Source organism: Sturnira hondurensis, unplaced genomic scaffold (genome assembly GCF_014824575.4).
Source record: "Sturnira hondurensis isolate 20B ecotype Veracruz unplaced genomic scaffold, ASM1482457v3 Scaffold0001872, whole genome shotgun sequence".
Taxonomy (NCBI): Eukaryota; Metazoa; Chordata; class Mammalia; order Chiroptera; family Phyllostomidae; genus Sturnira; species Sturnira hondurensis.
In genome coordinates this window covers 31890471-31912710 of record NW_028074503.1, presented here as the reverse complement: position 1 = coordinate 31912710, position 22240 = coordinate 31890471, and the positions used below count along the sequence as shown (strand labels likewise).

The window sequence follows — 22240 nt, the reverse complement described above, 5'->3', positions numbered from 1 at the left end:
TGATAATTGACTGTTGAGACTTTAGTTCCTCACGAGCACCCATTTTTCATTTTTGGTAGGGGGTTCCCATGGCTTACTATGTTATTTACCAACTGGGTGCAGGAGCAGGTAGGTGAGCAAGCACTGGCCACAGGCCATTCCAGCGTGAAGCACCAGGGTCAGGTGTCGGCCTTCCTGCTGGACGTGGGACAGTGCTGTGGTTGCGTGGCAGGGCTCGGCCGGCTGGCCACGTGTCAGACAAACTCCAGTGACAACCAGATGTCGCCGCTGCCGTGCAATGAAATTATTTTATTAATTACCCTTTGGTTACTTGATACAGCAGAGAACGTGGAGCCATTTAGTCATAATCGGGCTAATAGCACTTCAAAGGTGGAGTCTGTGTGGCGACTCGGGAATGACAGCCATTTGATGAGGAACCATCTTTATCATGAGGAGTACTGTGTGTTTTGAACCACTTACATGGGCACACACGCACCCAGAGTTTAGGCAACACTGAAAAGAAAAAAGAAGGCCTTTAAATGTTTCCAGTTTCCTGCTTCCCTCGGCTCATAGCAGATTATTGCTAATAATTATTACCATTGGGCGAAGTATATCTCACCAGTTTAGAGAAAGAATTTCAAGTAACAAAGACCATTTAGGTACCAGACTTAAATATAAAAATTCATCTAACTTGGAAATTTCATCAACTTAAATTAATTTTCCTCACATAAGAATCCAGTCAACACATATTTGACAATCTCCTATGGGTAGGGTTCTGGGTAGGAGCTATAAAGCTATAAAGAAATATCTCTTTCATAAAGATACATCTTTTTTTGTTCTTTTTTTAAAAAAAATATTTTATTGATTATACCATTACAGTTGTTCTATTCCCCCCCTTCATTCCCCTCCACCCGCACACTCCCTCCCCCACCATTCTCCCCCCCTTAGTTTATAACCACGTGTCTCAAGTTCTTTAGATTCATAAAGATACATCTTTACTCTTAACATGGTCATAACATAAGTCAGAATAAAGTCTAAACTTTTTATTAGATCGTGAAACGTTCTTGTAAATAGCAGGGATACCCCCATTTCAGGCAGTGCTGGGCACATCTTTGACATTTGTTCTTTTCGTGGTATTTTACATGACCAGCTCTTACTACTTTGGAAGAAAAAATAGTGGTACCATTATAACGTAGCATATTTTAAAGATCCACAGTTTATAGCTTTCCTAACTCCTTTATTGTAGTTACTCACTGATGTATTTCCATACCAAATGTTCTCTTTTATGATTCCTTAAGCTTAAAAATTATTGCATATACCTTGAGGGGAATTAGATCATTTCTATTTTGCATCGCACTTGAGTAGTGCTTTGAGTTGAATATTCTGAGGGTTTTAAAATTAAGTTAATCCATATGTAATTAGGGAAGTTCTTAACTAGACAGTCTTGGTTAGCAGGAGATTGGCAGATTATTCTGAAAATCTAGCAAACCGTGAATAGCAATTAAATGAGAAAAGGCTAAATTTCTCTTGAACATGGGTTGCTGCCACAACGTAATGTGGCAATATGATTTTCTATTTTTAACTGCAGTAGACAATCTTATAAAGAATTTTGCCTTATGAAAGCTACATAGTTCCATAATTTTCAGCCGCGTATGCTTTTTAACACTTCAGTGAGTATTTTGCCATCTCTTTGATTCATGATGAATAAAAGACACTAAAGTTGGTAAAGGTACTTTTGTACCTCCCGGACACTTCGAGAGAAAATGAGTGTCTTGGAGAAACTAAGTTCTTCTCTTTATGAGATGGTATATATAACTTTATATAATTTTTCACACGTTTTTTAACATAGTGCTTTTATTCTCAGAACAATTATACTTAACATTGAAAGTATCCTTTTAAAATTGAAATAATGAAAACTTTGTTCCATATTCCATTCCAATATCGGGATGCAGGGAGGGTTTGAACATGCTAAAGGCCCGATTCTTCCTTTCCCCTCCCTGTGTTCTGTGTGCTGAATGCTCTCGGTAGTGCCCGACTCATTTCTTCATTCGCACAGGCCCTTTCGGAAGGAGTTTATGACAGTGCCATCTCGTCGTAAATAACAGTGAGTCCCAGTCCACTGGGGACAGTGACCGTGGACGCTCTGCGCCTGGGAACCACCCATATCACTTAAAAGTACATTGTCTTTCATCTTTCAGTCAACATGAAAATACAGGAGGTGATTTCTTCAGTCAAATGCGCAAGGCTAATCTCTAAGCAATTTGTCTCCCAGTAGCAAACACTTAAATATCAAAAAAGGCAATATGTACTTCTCAAAGCCCGCACGCCTGTGGTGAACATGTTGGAGAAGTGCGGAAACCTGGGGCTATTGGCGTATGTGTTGGTGGAGCCCATAGTAAGATTAGCACCTACCTAAAATTTATTAATACTCTCGTCATTACATAAAGCATCCATTCTTATTATAGTTTCCCACGCTGTGTGTAGGTGAGAAGTTCTGTCCACACCCAGAGTAGAGCTTGGAGGGGACAAAGGCAGCAGCAGGTCCTAGTTCTCCAGTGTTCCCAGTGTTCTGGGAACACAGACACGCTTTTATGTATTGTTTTAAATTACTGGGGTTTTCCAAAGTGCCACCAGAGTGAAACAAGTGAACACAGAAGTAATGGGTTACTTCTCTGCTTTTCCCTGGCTTTTCTCTTCGCTGCTCTGCACCCCGGCTCGCTGAGCCACCAGATCAGCATGAACAATTAACTGCCTAATTATTCCGGTCACACCAGCCCACAAGGAAACCTTTATTCCATGTTTACAGCCGTCTCTGGCAGAGCCTGTCTTGCTGTGTCTAAACCAAGAAGAACCGCCCTTTGGCTCCTCTCAGCCTCAGCTGCCTTGACTTCAGCCTTGGATGCCAATAATCAGACTTTTTTCTTCCAAAGTGGACATTTTTTTTTAGGGTGAAAAGACCTATTCTCACCACCCCCCATATATTCTGGCTGATTTATGTTCTGGCCACTGCAGCTCTTCCTTCCGTGTCGCTGTACGTTTTTCCTCTGCCCATAGAACACCGCCAGGCCAGTCCTCATTCTAAGTCCAAAGTCGGAAAAAACGCTTAACCGAACAGTGCTCACCACTATGAGGGGAAGAGAAATACAGCCCTGGTGTATGGGTAAGGGAAGTCAAGGAAATCCCTTCTGCTTTTCTAAACTGCTCATTTTCTAGCTCAAAAGGCATTCAATAACTTCTCCACCAGGGGAGAACATATTCACTTTTCAGTGGCTCTCTTGATTACTTCCAATTATTTAGTCAAATTCGCCAACAGCTGCACGGCGTTGAGGAGCGTCCGAGGTGGGGACTATTTACCAGTATGTCAGGGGCTGAGAGACCACGTCTGAGCCTCTCGGAGATGGCCAGGGAGGACTGCTGCGAGGCAGGGACCAGGACAGACCAGGACAGAGCAGTGAACACCAGCCCAAGGGCGCGATGAAGGCAGTGCCTTCTGCACAGGGAACGGGGGATACACCTTGGTTGGCCCTCCTTGAACCACCTGATCGAGTCCTCTCGCTGTGTCTGAGAGGCGATGGCAGCCAGTGCTGGGTCCCATTGCTCTACATGCTCAACCGTTTTTTCTCCCCCAGTACATTTTCCTGCTTTCCAGGGGTGATGGCATCTCTCTTGCTATTCCAGTCTCCAACCCCCCTGTGACTGCTCCCCTAACAACCCTGTGCTCCTGCCTCTAAGCCCCAGCACTTAACTCCTTTCCCATTGCCTTTCCTGTGAGAACTGGGTCATAACATTTTACAGGGGAGAAAGGTAGAGGGGGCGTTTCAGTAGTAGACACACTGATTAAATTCCCAGGCAACTCGCCCCAAATGAAAGATAATTTTTGCACGAGTATGCACGAGCATGTCAAGAACGCTAAGTCATTTTTATGTTTGTGCTTTTCCATTTTAATTTTACACTTGCCACGTGGGACACAAGCTAAAAATGCATCTCCTTAACCTGCAGAGTAGCAAACTTTCACAAAACATTTAAAAAAGTGCATTTTATAGACTGCCCTTTCCCAGGATGCTCCAGGTGTTTTGTCGGGGTACAAAATTAGATCACCTGATGACATCCAACCAGTCGGCGCTGAAAAGCAAAAGTCACACCTAAGGTCAGTGGCAAGAGCCTAGGTAAACTCTGAGACTGATCCCAGTTTATATCACTTTCTGCTTGCTCTTCATTTCTCTCTCTTTTTCCTCGGGAGGGAAGGGATCTGGCCAGGAAGGAGGCTTGGCCTCATCTTCTGTGCTGGTTTAACTGACACTCTGTTCTCCCACACTCTTGCCCTATTATTTGTGCCATCCACTGGCCAAGCCTGGACCCTGGACAAGCTCTGACCAGGGGCCAGGGCCAGAGGAGGCAACTGCAGGTGTCCCTGTGGCCGCCTGCAGCCTTGGGAAGTGAAGCTTGCCCCTGCCCAGTAACATGCCCTGGAGGACTGCGAAGGTCCCACTAAGAGAAACCTGAATGTCCGGGTCGTAGGGTATGTGAGAGAAGAAAGCTGGGTCAAATATGGGGTTCGAGACTGGCAGTGCCTTCACGGTCCCCAGGCCAGATGAGACCGAGAAAGGGAATCAGATGAAAATGTCATTTTCATCTGTGGCCTCCGGGCAAGTGCACGGACACAGATGTGACTTTTTGGTGTTTTTACTATTCTTAGGTGGATCGCACTCCTTAGCTGGGCCCCTGGCGTCTCCACATCTCTGAGGGGTTACTTTCCTTTGGTGGACAGATGTATCAGAAACCAGAGGGTGTCAGGGGTCAGTTCATCTGGGGAGGGGCAGACTCCATTTCCAGGCCATCTACAAACATTCAGCAAACGAAATCCTTCCTGGCATTCCTGCCAATAACAACATCGATAGCATTACTAATAGTGATGATAATGCCAGTAATAATGAAACAGAAAACTCTTGAGTCTGCCAGGCGACCAAATCCCACTGCTCCGCTTCCAGCTCTCTTACTCCCTGCCCGGCCTCCACAGAAAAATAAAGCTCTGGCGCTGCCTCCGGGCTGCCCTCCTGGTTCCAGCCCCCACCCCACCCCGGAGGTGGAGAACCAGGCAGAGGCTCCAGCGTAAGTACAGCCCACAGTCTCTCCGTTTGCCAAGGGCCGATTGGGACTCCCGACAGCGTTTCCTTTAGAAATCTGCAACTTTCACCAGATCCGACCCCCTCGCTGCTCAGAGCCCCCGATTCCCCTCCCCCTCGCCCTCCACAGTTACGAAGTGCAAAGCTCAAACAACCCGCTCTGCAACCCAGCAACTCAGAGCTTCCCCTGCGAGTGTCAGGGCCCGAGACAGAAAATCCGGGGTGTTAGCGATGTCCGGCAGGTGGTGGAGACACAAGTCATCACCACATTCTTCCCCTGCAGCCGAGCTCGGGTGGGGGCGCAGCGTTAGGTACGGACGGGAACCGGACCTGTGAGCTCCGGTGCATCCCGGTGAGCTCCGGTGCATCCCGGTGCGAGGGACGAGGCAGACCCCGTTTCATTGGCAGCCGGAGGGAGGCGCCACTGCCCTCGCGGGGCAAACGAGGGCGAAGCCCCGTCCAGCGCCCTGCGAGCTGCGCTCTCGGGTACTCCACCTCCATCCCCTGGCGCGCAGCTCCGGCTGCCAGTGCCCGAGTCCTCTGCCAGCCCCGCTGTGTCCCAGCTTCCCGACCCCAGAGAGCAGCTCCCCAGGACAGACAGTCCCTTCGCGTCCCCTTCTCCCGCAAAGTCCGGGGAAGTCTAACTCCCACCGGTCCTCAGGCTCGCCGCAGCGGCGGCGGGTATTTGCAGGGAGAGCGCGTCGCAGAGCTGGACCGCGCGCAGAGCCAGGGGACGACTTCCCCGAGAGGGCGCGTTCCATCGCCCGGAGCCCCGGGACAGACGCACCGGGCCGACCCGATCTCTCCGCTTTACCTGGCACAGCCGGCGACTCTCCGGGGACGTTCGGTCCAGACTCCTCCGGGGCGGGCGTCCAGCTCACATCGCTGCCTCCCCCACTGTGCAGCCGGTGTCCCGCTGGGTCCTTTCGCCCTGGCTCACAGCACTGCCCCCACCCCCCACCCCCCTACCCCCTCCGTCAAAAGCGTCACAGCTTTTCTGCCTCCGGATCTTTTGCAAAGTCTCCGCGCGGTCACCAGGAGTTGGGCGGCAACGCAGGGCCGCTGACCAGCGATGCCCTGCCCCACCTTCCTGCGGCGCCCTGCGCTGGGCCCGGCCGGGGAGAACAGCCACCTCCTCTCGGTCACGGTCCCCGGAGCGCAGCGCCGCGCGGTCCGCTTCTCGCCCCGCGCACCTCCCCTAGTCCGAGTGGCTGCCGCCTGCCTGTGCCCCGGGTCCTCATTCCCCTGCTCATGAATATTCTGACAGAGGCTAATGCCGGTGAAAATTGAATTAGCCAGTTGGGGCCAGGAATGTGCGCTCTTTCCTCCGGAGAGCCGCCTGGAACACCACCAGAAGAAAGCAATTAGCGTCCGGCTGGCACCCTGTAGTTTAGACCAGTGAGGGGCAAAACGGGTTAATTCTTTAAATGCAGTTTAGATACCGCATTCAAATGCTAAAACCCCTCTATTGGCTGAGAGAGTACGGAAACGTTCAGAGGGAGAGAGAGGAAAGGGGGTAGGCAGGCTTGCTGGCGGGGGCGGGGTGGCGTATCTGCACCCAAACTCCCTGAAGTCAAGTGACTTACTCCGGGTAGATGATGGGTTCTGGCAGAGGCAGCTGGTGAGAACTGAAGTAGATAGGCAAACAAGATCAGAAAGGATGTCAGCCTAGGTTTAACCTTGACCTTGAGGAAGCAGAGGACTGTGATGAATTTTCAAGAGGAAGGGGGAGGAGAGATGTCAGAGGGAGAAGAATACCTCAGTCATGGATCTACTTTTCCGAATTTCGCAAATTGTAACAAAACCATAGCGTTTTAGGCCTTTGGGTGAAGCAGGGTTGGAGCGGAGATGCCGGGGGAGGTCAGAAGCTTCAGAGGGGGAGGCTGAGACCACCGTGGTGAAAAGGCTTCCTAGTCAGCAACGACAGAGAGGGCCACCCTAGAAGGTGTTTCCAACTAGGGCCTGGCCTTTTCCATTCTGGGGTTAAACAGACAAGGTCGACAAGGGGGACAGTTTCTCTCCTGTCTTGCTGCCTGCCTCAGAACGCCAAGTTCTTTACTCATTGATTACAGCTCAGCTTTAGCCAGTGGGTGGGGAGGGACTCTGCCCAGCCCTGCATCCACATCTCCCTTTATGAGATGAATATGATCTTCCCATGCAGTGCTTTAGGGTTTCCTCTCCCATCACTGATTCTCTAAATACGGGCAATTGCTTTGATTGAACTGCTTGGTGGCCAAATGATCTATGTGGATAAACAACTGATAAAACTTTGTGTGTAAGTAACCGTGATCCAATCCTCTCACGTGTGCCAGTAGAAACAAATATCCTATTAAGGCAATTGTATCATATTTTAATAAGTTTTAGAAAGGTCTAGAATTGATGACACAGTTATCACAGTAATTACTAATATTAAAACAGCTGTTGATTGAGAACTTGTTATATGACAGACATGCATTACTTGAGTCATCTCATTTAATCTTTCCAACTACTATATTCAAATGTATTACTTCCCCATTTTAATGGACGAGGAAGGCAAGGCTCAGAAACAGAAGTAGTGTGTCCAGGTCACCTAACTCGTAAGTGGTGGAGATGAATTTTGACCCAGACCATCCCAAGCAGTATGCCAGAGCCTTCAGGTCACCAGCAGCCTGTACGGCCTCCTGAGCCAAGAAGAGAACCAGTTTCTTGGTGTTTTGTTGAAGTGACTTGTCCTTGATGATTAATTTCTTATTGCAATTTAGAAGAAAAAAAGATCTGGGGGGAGCATGGTATGATTGATTGATTTTATGTCTTAATTTTTATTGGGCCACAGAGTGCCTGCATATTTTGGTCCAACATTATTTTGAGTGTTTCTGTGAAGGTGTTTTTGAATTAGATTGCCATTTAAATGGTGGAGTAAGGAAAGCAGATTGCCCTTTCCATGTAGTGGGCCTCATTCAATCAGTTGAAGGCCTGAATAGAACAAAAAGGCCAGTCTCCCCTGAGTAATAGAGAATTCTCCCTCCCTGATGTCTTGGAAATGGAACTTGTTACTTCAATAATTGCATGAGCCAGTTCCTAATTACCCACCTCCTGTTAGTTCTGTTTTCTGGAGAGTCCTAATACAGATGATACCTCCAGTAAATACTACTATTTTTGTCTGAATATTTTCGTCTCCCATCACATTGTCTGGTACATAGTATATGATAAATACACATTTTTACTTAAGATTTTCTAGACCTATTATCCTATTATTAAGAGGGGAGGAACAAATATAATATGTATAAATATATTTTAGAAAGATCTATCTAGAAAAAGTCTAGCCATTGTTAATATAATAAAAACAGTTTGCATGACATCCATGTAACCTGGCAGCCAAGGAGAGTGGACTGGAATGTGCGTGTGTGAATAGTGACAACTTCACTCTCCTGGTCAGTGGGGACAGTGGATGCTCTTAAATGAGCATGTGTACTGTGTGGCCGTCACATTCAAAATGACTGAGTGAGTAGAGCAATGCATCTGCATCAAGTTTTGCATTAAACTTGAACATTGCTCCGTGGAAACTATTCGGATGACCCAGAAGACCGCAGCCATGCGTAACTGGTGATCGGCAGCTTCGTGACAACACGCCTACTTATGCATCACGTCTCATGCAGAATTTTTTTGTGAAACATCAAATCTCCAGGTGGTTTCACCCTGCTACAGCCCAGGTTTGGGGCCCTGCAACTTTGGGATTTTCCCAAAACTGAAATCACCTTTGAAAGGGAAGAGATTTCAGACCATCAGTGAGATTCAAGGAAAACATGACAGGGCAGCTGATGGTGATTGGGAGAACTGTGTGAGGTCCCCAGGTGTCTACTTTGAAGGGGGCTGAGGCGTTATTGGCCTATGTACAATGTTTCTTGTATCTTGTATCTTCTTCAATAAATGTCTCTTTGTTATAGTACATGGCTGGATACTTACTGGACAGGCCTCATCTTGTGCGTGTGGAAAGAGATGTCAAATTTGAAAGAAATTTTATCTTTGAAGAATTGAAAAATGGACTACAATAAAGGGGCTTAAAGCAGTATTTCTAGATATTATATGAGGGGAGAAATTTTACTACTACAATGTCAGGGGTAAAAATGATTGGGTTCAACCTCTGATTTCAACAGTAGTCAAATACCTACTAAATGCAAGACACATTTCTGTTCAAATATTCTCTCTTGAAGCTCACATTTCAATCACTTAAAACAGTTGAGGACCTGCCATATTTTATTCTCTGAAACTTTGGGTAGTTTTAAACCCTTTGTTAAAAAAAAAGTTTCTACTGTTTTATCCCATTGTTAAATATTTATAATGTTCCCCATCGCGATTCCTCCCTTACAATGCTCTGTTGGGTCCTTCTTTTAAGGAGAATATCCTCTTAGGATTTGGAGGCATCGTGGCACAGAAAGATCTTCAGATGTTGGAGTGTTTCTTTCTGTGGATGTGCTAACATGTGCTCCCGAGATTGAGTGGACAGTGCGGGGGAGGGCCACCGGAGTGGGCAGCGGGGCCCTGGCTCTGGGTAGGCGTGGGGCGTGGGGGGCAATCTTGGACAAGCCAGTCACCTTTGGAGCGAACCCAGTGAGCACCCCTGCCGAGTGCAGGTAGCAACAGTACCTATCTGCTGGGTGCTTTTGTGCTTACACTTTGCTCTCCTGCCCGCTGTGTGTTGCATCCTCCCGGTAACCCTGCTGGGGCAGCGTGTTATCCATATTTAACTGGCGAGGAGTGTCAGGCTCACAGAGATTTAGTAACATGCAGAGCTTCTCCTCCGAGCAGGTAGAACAGGAGCTTGAATGACAACAGTCACCTTCTCAGGGAGGCCATCTGTGGTGTCTTCCTCTACCCACACCTCCCCACATAGACTTCTTTTTCCAGTGGAAGCACAATGCCCTCTTTCATGTCCCCTTGGGATTTCTAAGATGTGTAAAGAAATGAACACATGTCGTCTTGATCACTGAACAAAAGCTGAAGCTAGGAACCTTGTCTGAATCATTTTTGTATCCCCAAATTTAGGCTTGTGGGAGGCACTCAGAAAGCCCACTGACACCAATTCTGCACAGTCCAAAAACAGATCCCATCGACTTTATTGGGCTGTTAGGGTTAAATGAAATAGTTGACAGGTGCTTTGGAAATTTAAAAACACCATGTAATGATATTATTATATTTACTGTTCAAAAGTAATTTAGAAATAAATATAATAATTTTAGCTTTGACCTTGGACATAAATTCTGCGGGTGAGGAAGCAGTTTGATAATTTCTGTCAGCTACTGTTATTGAGGACATGGATGGGTGACCCTTGCTCAAATAACAGTCATCTGGTTAACAGCCCTAAACTGGCCCATTAAGCAAGAAGGCATGAGTCTGAGAAAGGCGAGTGTGTGTGTGGGTGCACACGCACCCGTATAATCTTTCTGCAGGTTAAGACTGTTTTCTGTGAATGAGTGGCGTCAGCTGCTAGTATTCCCATGTTTCTCTAAGGGAGGGGTCTGCTAGTCCTCTGTGGAATGACCTTTATTAAGAACTTCCAAGGTCACAGTGTTGACAGCAGAGCTCGGGCTCCGGACCCTGTTCGGAATACCTCACTCTGACCCTGGCCGGCAGCCCTGCCCATCCGGTGCGGTTTCTGGTTTTACAATTGAGCTGAGCGATAAGCAGCTCAATACCTCGTCATAATTAGTCTTCTGAGTCAGCTAATACCCTTGTCAGGCAATTTCATGATCTATATTATTCAGTATTATCCATTCAAGATATTTTTGGATTTGTAATGATAATTATTTAGTAGAACTGATGACAAAGACACACTAAAAATACTTTTTTGGCTTCATGGCGTGTCTTTACCATGAATATTCATAATGGAACAGTTGTTTTGATTAAAAATACACGCACATTCACAAACTTGGGAATTCCTGTTGATCTATAGGTTATTTTCTATAGTACTGATGTACAAGTCAGGGGGATTTCTCTACTGGTTTTACTAAGGCATTTGTGGTTTGGCTTCTATTTTTGTGTGACAGACATTCATTATGTCCTTTGAATTTGTGGGTCAATCAGTGACTTTTGGTCATTTTCAGAAGAAAGTTGTTCCTTCACTGTCGATTCCTGTCTGTTTTACTGTGTTTGTGAATATACATTAGTAGAGACAAATGCACCCTCCCAACCCCGCTCCACTACCTCCAAGGAGAAATAGCTGTAGAAACATTGAGTGCTTGTGACGACCTTCTGGAAGTTGACGCTGCTGATCCAGTGAGTTGAATCTGATGAACTTGACCACAGTGTTCTTGCTACAGGTGAGGTGGTGCCCTGCTGGTCACTGCAGGTGTTTCAGAGAGAAGTGAACCCAGGGACTGCTCTCAGGAAGCCTGTAATCCAGGAGACGGGCCTTCATATTGAGCAAAGTAAAGGCTCGAAGGCAGAAATGGATGTGTTCTGTTAAAGGGTCAAAGATGAAGTGCTGGGGAACCCCCGAAGGGAAAGGGGTTGTTTTCAGTGGAGGAGGGACAGGAGATTGCTCTGTGGAAGGAGCACTGGTGCACTTGGGTCCTGAAGAGTGGGTAATATTTGGAAACATGGGAAAGGGTGGAGGGACCATCCGGGGTCAGAAGTGGAGACCTAGCAAAGCACAGCACGACTTTGAGGGACTGCTGAGATTGCCATCAGCCCAAGCCCATGCCGAGTACATGTTATATTAAAAGGAGATAAAACTAGAAGGGAAGCTGGAGCCCAGAGGGCCTTGGATCTCATGCAGAGAAATGTAGATGTTACCCTGTAGGCAATGATGGAGGGGTTGCTTTTGAGCCTGGGACTGACACACTGCAGCTGTGTTTATAGCTGAGTGCAGAACAGTCTCAGAGGTGGGAGACTGAAGGAGTGGGGACCAGCTGGGAGACCTGCAGGGGCTCAAGCAAAATGTAGTAATGGCCTCAACCAGGGAGGAGGCAGCAGGACCTAAATGGAGAATTGAGGCAGGAGAGTATCGGTGTATGTGTCACTGGTATACTGAAGTGCTTTCTGCTACTTGTCTTGCGTGCTCCTGTCTCAGTAGCTCTCTCTCCCCTCCCTCTACACCCCCCAAACAATGCAAATGTGAAAGTATACATAGGCACATACCATAGGCACACATGACACGTGCACTTACACACAAAGCACATAAAGTGCACACATGCACATATGTGCACATACTTGTACGTGCGTGCACACCCAGCGCTGTGTACAGCATTTTGCTGTCATGTGGCAATTGTTTGCTGAATGGAATACAAAAACATTGATGTGAGGCACAGGGCAAATGAGGAATTGCAAAATATTGATCCCAGCTAGTGATGGATTTTGTTAGGCAAAGTATAGAAATTCTTTTATGTCTGTTACTAATTGGCATTGGGAAAAAGGCTCGTCTGGAGTCGAAGATGACTTCTGGTTGTAGAAATGTGTGAGAAGAGGAAAGCGTTTGGTGACCCTGGTGGCGGGCACAACTGGAAACCCTCCTGGCTACAACGTGTCTTCTCTCTGAGGTCCTCCAAACCTTCTTGTGTGAACTCCAGGGCACTCTATCAAGGTTTCCATTTACTCACTTAGAAGGCATGGTGGACAGAAGGATGGCCCTCACAGGTGTCCACCTCCTAATGTCTAGGACCTGTGACTGTGTTCGTTTACAAGCGAAGGGGAGTTCAGGGAGCTGATCAGCTGATATCCCAGTGGAGGGGATTACCTTGGATTATTGGAGTGGGCTCGATATAGTCACAAGGTCCTGAAAAGTGGGACAGGGAGACAAGAGGCAGAGGCAGAGTGATGTGATGCGCACATTCTCCTGGCTATTGATGGCTTTGAAGATGGTGGCAGGGACCGTGAGCCAAGGACCGTGACCGGCTTCTAGAAGCTGGATGAGGCGGGGAAACATCATCCCTGAGGGCCTCCAGAGGGGGACACAGCTCTGCTGACACCGTGGTTTGATCCCAGGAGACACACACCCGACTTCTGACTGCCCGAGTTAGAAGATAATAAACTGGTGCTGTATTGAGTCCCTAAATTTGTGAGCTTGCTTACTGTTTGGATTTATATTCTATATAAGGGCACACGATGCCCTGAATTAGGTGAGCTATGGTTGTATGATGTTCTAGATTCAACTGTAGAAATATGTTTTGTTACAAAATTCCAAATCTTGATCTGAATATAGTATACAGAACACCTTTAGGGGTATGAAGGAGGAGTGCATGTTCTTTGATTAAGTGATACTGGGTGTGGCGAGGAGGCTGGTGGATTTAAATGCAATTCCCTGTGGGGTCCCTCAGACAGGACTCCTGGAGAGGACGCTGGCACCTCGAGAGGGTGGAGCGCGTGTGGAGCACGGCGAGAGCGCGGAACACGGCGTGAGTGCACCGCAGCCACAGCGTGTGCTTACGACCTTGTCCGGGTTACCCCGTTGGTGCTTCGCGGAAACACAGCGTTTCTACGTGTTCATTTTTATCGTTTTCTTTCAAGTGGCATATCTTTAGGAAGAATGTATTTAAATCACTTCTGCTTTACTTTCATTATTATTACTTGTATCATAGGTGTCATGTGAGATGATTTAATAATTCCAAGAGGATGGGAATGATAATATTAGATGTAGCTTCATATAAGAAGGCAAGTTGTCAGTAACTGAGTAGGAATGCCTTTGTTTTACCAACATACAAGTTTGACCTGTTACCTCATTTTGATGCTTTATCAAAGAATAGAGTAAACGGCAGGAGAAAATACAGTCTGAAGTATGTGCACCGTGAAGCGCCAGGTGCACTCAGCAGGACACAGATGCTTAATGATGGCTCCTTATTCATATCAGAGCCTCCAAAAGCTGGGCAAGGTACATGCTATTTAAAGATATACTAATTCCTAAAATTAGCATGGAATATAAATTAATTTTTGAACACGAGCCTCTGCTAAGTCCTCACATCCACATGGGGTTTCTGCAACTTTTGATGTGCAACTATACCACATGTTAAGAGAACATAAAGCAGCCTAAAAATAAAGTATAAAACAAGATGACTCATTTTAAGTGGAGAGGTTTTGCAGATGCAGGAGGTTCGATGTGCAAGTCCCTTTGTAAGTAAAAACTATTTGTTATTCTTGGCATTGTTCTGAAATCTTATGGCAACAGCTCTAAACATGCTGATTGATAACCTATTAAAGGCAGACTTGTAGATGATTTAAATTAGAGGATTTGTGCTGTATAACACTGGAAAACTAATAGCCACTCTTTATTTTTCTCTGATTGAAAGCATGTTTTTCTCTCATCGAGAAGCATAAGAAAAGAAAGGCAGTAGAGTCTAGTGGCTAAGAAGACTGCCCCTGGAGTCTCACTGTCTGAGTTCAAGTCTTGGCTCGGCCGCTTGCCAGTGACCTTGAATGAGTTATTTAATTTTGTCGTGCCTGCACTTCCTCCTTGTCTGTCAGTGGGTATAAATAGTACGACCTACATCTTAGGGTCCTTCTGAGAATTAAATTACTTAATCCATGACAATTGTTTAAAGATTAACTACTATTAGATTCCACATCTGAGTGAAATCACATAGTATTTGTCTTCCTCTGACTGGCTTATTTCACGTAGCAAAGGCTGTCCATCCAATGCTGTTGCAAAGGGTTAATTTTTATTCTTTTCAATGGCCATGTAGTATTCCATTGTGTAAATGTACCATAGCAAACAGAACTAACAAGCAAAATAAAGACAGACTCATAGATAGAGGGCAGACTCATAGACAGCTATGTCTATGTCTGTCCCTCCTGGAGGGGAGGGAGGCCTGGGGGGTAGAATGATGGAGCAAAAAAGAAAAAAAGAGAGAGAAAGAACTCATGGACATGAAAAACAGTGGTGATTGCGGGGGGGTGGGGCGTGCGGATGGAGGTAGAGGAGGGTGTAGAGGGGATAAATGATGATGAAAAAAGTAAGGTTAAAAATTATATAGGAGTTGGAAAAATTTAGCCAATATTATTAACAAAAGGGTTATTAATAGCCATGTGTTTCCGTGCTTTTTAATATTATCTTTATCAAGAAAGAAGAATGAAATATTTTTGTCACTATCATTTGTACCACTGTGAAAATAGTAAAATCACAGAATATTTGAGTTTCAGGGGTCTGAGAGTTGGTTGAATCCAGCCCTCTCATCTTATTATTGAGAAAACTGAGGTACGGAGTCAGAGGAGCTTCCCAGTTTTCTTCTCTCTTCACGTGCATGTTTCCCCTGTTCATGTGGATTTGCCAACCAAATCAAATTTATAGAACTGACTAGTCTGACTGTCACCCTTTTGGGGGATGGGGGACAAGCTTTGTCACTGCGGGGCGTTAGGGAAAGGGATGACAGAATGGGCACTGAGGTGTGTTCCGTGCTTGGGTGGTCACACTGAGCTGCCTCGCTGAGATGTTGCGGAAAATGTGGTGGGGTTGTGAGTCGCTCCGTGTTCCCACTCGTTGGACGGATTGTGGGCGAGTCCTTATTTCTTCTGCTTGTATTTTCTCATCTTTATCCGACAGCTGATCAGACCTGTGAGAGAGGAACCAGCAAGGGGTTGCAGATGTCACTTGAGCTACAGAAGTGACCTGGGAAGTGGACAGAGGCGATTAGAGCTAAGGGCGGGTCAGACTCACGAGACCTCTTGTGGTTAGCAATCTGCGTGGGTGCCCTGTTGTGGGACAGGGAATTCTGGGTACGGCTTTTTAGCCTGGTTAGAGGTCCGTTATGACCTCTAACCTCGGAGGATGGGATGAGGCAGCTCGCCGTGGAAGGGCTGGGTGAGGGAGAAGAGGGTGAGGGTGAGGAGGATGAGGAGGGAGAGGGAGGGAGTGACCGAGATCCTCATCGATGGCCGCCTTGTCTGTTTTGCCTTCCGGACAGTTTATAGGTAGGAAGGGCGAGAATCATGGAGAAGTAAAGTCCATCTAGAAAGCTCTCGAAAGAGGACAAGGGCACTGCAAACATACCAGCAAGAGTGCATTTGTTGCTAGGTTTTTTTCTTTTTACAAGGGACGAGGACAGCTGTGCACAAGACATTATGTGCTGGGCACCGTGACTATCAGTTCGGTTTGGGTTTACCCAAGGGAGATATTTTTTATTAAGCCAGATTCCTCCCAGTAAGAAGTGTGATGTGAGCTTTAGATCGATGGAGAAAATGGGCTTATTTTGGTGATTTTTATAGGAGTAAAGGGTACAGGAGTCTCAAAAGAAATGTGTTGACATTTTACTTAGCATGTGTAGAACTAAGAATTGTTTCTGGAAATACAACAGAGGAATTGAGCAATTGGGGCTGCTTTGAGGATGGTGATTTTTGGAAAAGAAAAAGACATATTTGGAATATTGAGGGTATAGAAGCATACCCCTGGGATGGCTTTAAACCCCTTTCCAGAAAATTTTCACCCAAGCAACACAGAAAGGCTGCGGTTTGTACGTGCCGTAGCTGATGGTGTTGGTGATGGCACCGGCTGTAATAACTGCCATTTACTGTTTGTTTACTGTGGACCAGGGGCAGTACCTGGCATCTGCATACATTATATCATGTAAATTGCACAACCGCGATTTAAGGTGGCTACTCTTCTTATCCCCACAGACTAGGACAGCGATCGGGTGACTAATTTTACCAGGGTCCAAAGACAAATGGCTTATAGGTGGCGTTTAAGAAATTATTCCAGTAAATAGGCTGTTATCGGAAGTCTTTCAGGTGTGGAGGACAAGGGCACAGCACGGACCTCGTTCTGTAGAGAGTGCAGAGCCTTGGTGAGGGAGAAGAGCACAGCGTGCAGCTTTGGGAGGGCGCCTGGGAAGGAAGCTGGGGTGGGGGGGTGGGGTGGGAGGGGCAGCTGCTCGTGCTGGTGCAAGGCTGCCCTCCAGAGGTGGAAGGTGGGATGGTGTGAGGGGCCACAGAAAATTCCAGGGGGGAAAATGCAGGGTTGGTTGACTTGCAGTGAAGGGCAGCGCACACCTTGTAGAGATGAGCCAGAGAGCTGCCATGGCGGTGCAGGTGGGCACTCCTGCTGAACAGCTGAGAACTGAGTGCCTCAGAAAGGACAGGTCCTTGGGGGAAGGAAGGCAGGGAGGGCCCGCCAGCCATCATGAGCCAGAGAGACCCAAAGCATTGAAACTGATTCATCTGAAGAATGCGGGGCCTGATCCCCAGAGGTTAGAATAAAGGATGAGAGTGGGAGGATACATGGTGGAGTAAACAGGAGAAGAGGGAGGAAGCTCTGGGACCAAAGAAAAGCCACCTGTGTCCTAACACACTCTCTAAGACAAGTGACTCTGGAAGGCAGGATGCCAGGGGAGCCAGCTTCTGGGGGCAGCCTTCAGAGGCAACACCAGGCAGAGGGGTGGTAGGAGGGCTGGGCTCAACATGGGCATTCTTGAGTTGCAAGGAATTGGATGTGTGGTCTTGTAACACTCGTCAGCAGGGTTAGGGTTATGAACCTAACCCTAGCCAGAATGCGCTGGCTAGGTTGGGGGCTAGGTTTAGGTCAGTGATTGCTCTAAAGGTGCATGGCATAAAATCTGGGGTGGTTTTTCCAACCAAGGAGGAACAAGATTAGTTTTGTAGACATATTGAATAAAGAATTGTTATCTCAGGGGGGGAAAGTGATGGAATGGAAGATAAAGAGTGATGGACAGAGGTGAGGGTTTTGTCAGTGTGGGAAAATAGATGGAAGTATCTCTCCTCTTTCTCCTTCTCTCTGCACAAGCACCCCCGCCCCCAATAATAATAGCTGATGCTGACTGGGTGCCTGCACTGCTCTGGGAACTGTCTTCAGGGAAGCCCATGCACTGACGGACTCGTGTATTCTTCCCAACCACCCTCCTTCCTAAGAGAAGGGTGCCGAAGCCGCCCAGGAAGGAAGAGGGAGGCAGGCGCCGGACCAGGTATTCTGATCCTGGAGCCCACGCTCTGCCCCACTGCACTGCCCTGCGTCTCAGCGCGCTGCTGTGCGCCATTTACAGGCCAGAATACATTACCAAAATGATGAATGAGCCCTCAAAACCGACAGATATGTATATAACGAAAATATAAAGTGTGACTGCAAAGTCATCAGGGGGCCTTTCGGTCCTGTCTGTCTCAGTCTTGGCCGCATTTGCAGGTGACTGCGTTAGTCATCAATAGCTGCCCAACAGATTGTCCCAGATTTAGTGGCCTACAACACCAAGTATTTGTTATTTCAGTTTTTGTGTACCAGGGAGCCAGAACCAGCTTAGCTGGGTGGTTCCGGGTCAGAGTCTCTGCTGAGGTGACAGTTAAACTGTTGGGGTGCTCTGTCCTCTCACAGCTCCCCCGGGGGAGCGTTTGTCTCCAGGCGCATGCCATTGGCTGCTCGCCGGCCTCACCACATCACTAAGGGCTTCTCCATGGCACTGCCTGAGGTGGCAGCTGGCTTCTCTGTCCCCAAGATGGCCTCATGACAGGGTACCTGGCTACCAGGGGAACAAGTGACTCAAGAGAGTGCTCCAGATGGAAGTGACAATCTTTGTATGACCTCACCTCCCTCACTTTTGCTGTATTCTTTTTATTACAGGTAAGCTGCCAACTTGAGCCCACGCTGTAGGGACAGAATTACACAGGGCGCCGATATCCAGGGGATAGTCATTGGGGATCGTTCTGGCTGCCACCATCCACACTCCTGCCCTCCTTTCCTGTCTCTGACTCCATGCTCCTCTTCTTTCCCGTCCTTTGTTGATGGCCTGTTAGTCTCCTTCAATAACTTACCCCTTCACTCTGTCCTTATGTGTCTCTTTTTCACACTTTGGTCAATAGCCTACACGCCCATAGCTTCAAAGGTAGACTGACTCCTAAGTTATTTGTCTCTGGTTCTGACCTTAGTCTTGAGCCCCCAGCCGATTCACTGCCTGCTGGACACTGTAGCCTGTTCCTTAGCCCATCTGGCTGAAGAAATAAAATTCATCACCCACATCCCCCTACTTTTCTCTGTTTCTGAGGATGACACAATTGTCCACCGAGTTGCACAAGTCAGGACTCCAAGAGACTCTCCTGAAATGCTCTCCTCTCAGTCCCCCTCAGTGCCTGGCCAGTCTTTATGGTCTGTCTATTCTAATTCCTAATTGTTTCTTGAACCTATACCCTTTCGTTTGGCCTTACAACTGACTGCCTATCCGAATTAAGGTCCTCATCATCTTTTTCCTAGGTTATTAAAACATTAAAATAGTCTTCTTGAAGGACTTTCTACTTATAATTCACCTTTCCTCAAATCACTTTTCTCCAAAAGTCAAATCTGATTGAGCTCCTCTTCCATCTAAAATTGTATGCTGGCTTTCTAACAACTGTGGAGTAAAATCAGAAGAGATACTGGCGTAGTGGAACAGGTATGGACCACGTAATCAGAATCAGTTCAGTTCAGTCCTGACCCCTCCACTTATTAATTGACTTAGGTTGGATAAACTTTACAGAAACGAAAATAATGCCCTCATCACAAAGTCGTGAGGATGAAATGAGGTAAGGAAAACTGCTGAGTTTTCCACAAACGTGGGCTGTTGTTGCTAATAGGCTGACTGAATAATTGGCTTAATTTTTGTTAAAGCAATTAGCACACGTAGCTTCCTAAACACATCATTTTCCCTACTCTTCTTTGACTTTGAACATGATTTTTCCCCCTGCTCGGAATACTTCTTCTGTCCACTGTCCCACAGGCTCCCTGGCTTGTGGGCTGGCAGACTTCCGCTCGTCCCTCAGCACTTCACTTCCTCTCCTGTCAGGACCTCTGATGACTCCCCCCTGGTGGGGGCCTCTTGGACCCTCGTCCAGGTGGCACGAGCCTCATCGGACGTGGTTGTTTCTTTGCATACTTAGCTCCATAGTAAATGTTGACACTGTGAGTGTCATCCCAAATGCCTAATATAGTACCTACTAGACAGAGATAGTAAGTTATTTCTTTAAAAAACATTTCCTAACATCTGAATAAGTGCTGCTTTTTTTTCTCTTACTTTTTAGGTAACAGCCAAATTAATTTGTAGACTATAGAAAACTTAGTTAAGATCTATGGAGAAGTAAATTCACTTTAGAATATGTTGAAATGAAAGGTATAGGACGAAACATGTACAAAGATTGTGGAAGGATGCAACAAGTGTTAGTTAAGCAAGAGAGCGACCCCCCCGCCCCCCGCTCTCTCTTCTTCAGAAAACCAGACATGGCATCTTCATAAAGAGCTTGTTTTCTGGTCACAGCAGATATGTTGAATCTTTTTGGAGGTTTCTCAATGATTCCACGAAGTGCCAGTGCATGGGGGGCGGGGGGGGGCGGTTCACGGACAAGGAGCTGCCAGGCGTAATAGCAAGGACTGCAGATGAAAAATCAGAAATTAGGATTCTAAGCATTGGCGGAGGTGTAGGTGAAATTGATCTTCAAATTCTCTCTAAAGTGAAGGCTCAGTACCCAGGGATTCATACCAACAGTGGAGTTGTTGAACCAAGTGCTGAACAAATTGCAAGTACAAAGGGTTTCTGGCCAAGTCATCAAATCTCAAGAACATGGAGTTTGCTTGGCATGAGGAGGCATCATCTGAATGTCAAAACAGAATCATGGAGAAAAAAGAACTTCAGGCCCTGGCTGGTGTAGCTCAGTGGATTGAGCACAAGCCTGCAAACCAAAGGGTCACGGTTCAATTCCCAGTCAGGGTACATGCCTGGGTTGCAGGCCAGTTCCCAGCAGGGGATGCACCAGAGGCAACCATACATTGATATTTCTCTCCCTCTCTCCTTCCCATCCCCTCTAAAGATAAATAAATAAAATCTATAAAAAAAGAGCTTCAGAACTAAGACTTTATTCATATGATTCAGATGCTGCATTATATAAAAGACATCCCAGCTACCCTGAAATTTTTCCATAGTCTCTTAACTACTGATGCTAAGACTCTTACTACCTTATCTCAGGGAGCCAGGGGCTGGGACAAGCTATGGGAAAGGTATAGACCCTGCTTAGCCTGGGATGACCCCTGCCAGAATGTCACATCGACTGATCGCACTCAGATCCTGGACAAGTAGGGGCTGAGTATGAGCGTGACACCCTCCTGTCCACCGAGGATATATCTGGCCATTTTATTGGTGGCAGTGAAAATGGAGACTGGTTTGGGATTTTTTGACAGAAATCTGTGATGTTAACACAACAGCACCATCTGATCTCAGAGCAGAACTTGTGAAAGGTTGGCAAGAGCCTGGATTCAGTGTAAAGAAAGGCAGAAAGGTCTTCTTTAATGATGTCTGAGTCTCACAGTGGTTCACACGTAGATGTTGAACATGACGGTGCATTCCAAAATCATATTTTAAACAATCCCGGTCATTTATTTCTCTGTTAAAGTTTCAAATGTATCTCATAATATAAACAGGGAATGTCTCTGATATGTAAAATCTAGACAATGTCAAGACATTCTTGGACTTCTGAGTACAATTATATATGATTTTGCTCCTATTATCCCATCTGTTCTCCAGGTAAAGAGACCACATGCAGGACAGATATCACTGAAGCTGGAAAAATGAGGCCACGAAATTTCACTGGCTTATTGATAGTAAAATCCTTTCCATTTGTTGACGATACTGGAATTTCCTAGAAAACCGATAAAGTATGTAGTATGGATTGTTCACATACTAGTAAAGTATATGCTTATTGACACTTTCGGGGGGCAGAGTAAGAGAGAGAATGCTTACAACACAGAGGAGTTATTTGTATAGGAAAATAATAAAGGAACTAGAGCGTGAATAACAGGTGTCAAAGAACAAAGGAAGAATTTATATATAGGATAAATTGGTAGAGAAGGAAAAGAAGTCAAGCAATAGCTAATCCATTTGATTTGCTTGACTGGAGAGGAAACCAAATAGACTGAATGATGCTGAAAGAGATAATGTGAATGATGAAGTACTTTGAAGAACTGTTTCCAGAGCAGGAAGGGCTACGCTCTGATATTAGAGGATGTGAAGAAATAACAGAAGAGAGACCGAAGAAGGAAAGCGGTTAATGGCAAAGACAGCTTCAGCCTCCGATGCTCCACGAGGCGAGGATTGGCTGGACCTCGCCATCCTGGCTCTGGCTTCTAGAGAAGCTGCTGATGCTTCTTTTGGGATTCTCCTGGGGACCCCACTATTTTTACTGGTTAAACCCAGCTTGCCTCCTAAAGTCAAGCC

The 22240-nt window shown here is 46.5% G+C and overlaps 1 pseudogene; it reads left to right on the top strand.

Annotated features, from left to right (window-relative positions):
* The first annotated feature begins 6375 nt into the window (after positions 1-6375).
* Positions 6376-21326, top strand: LOC118980246 (histamine N-methyltransferase-like; annotated as a pseudogene).
* Positions 21327-22240: the final 914 nt, after the last annotated feature.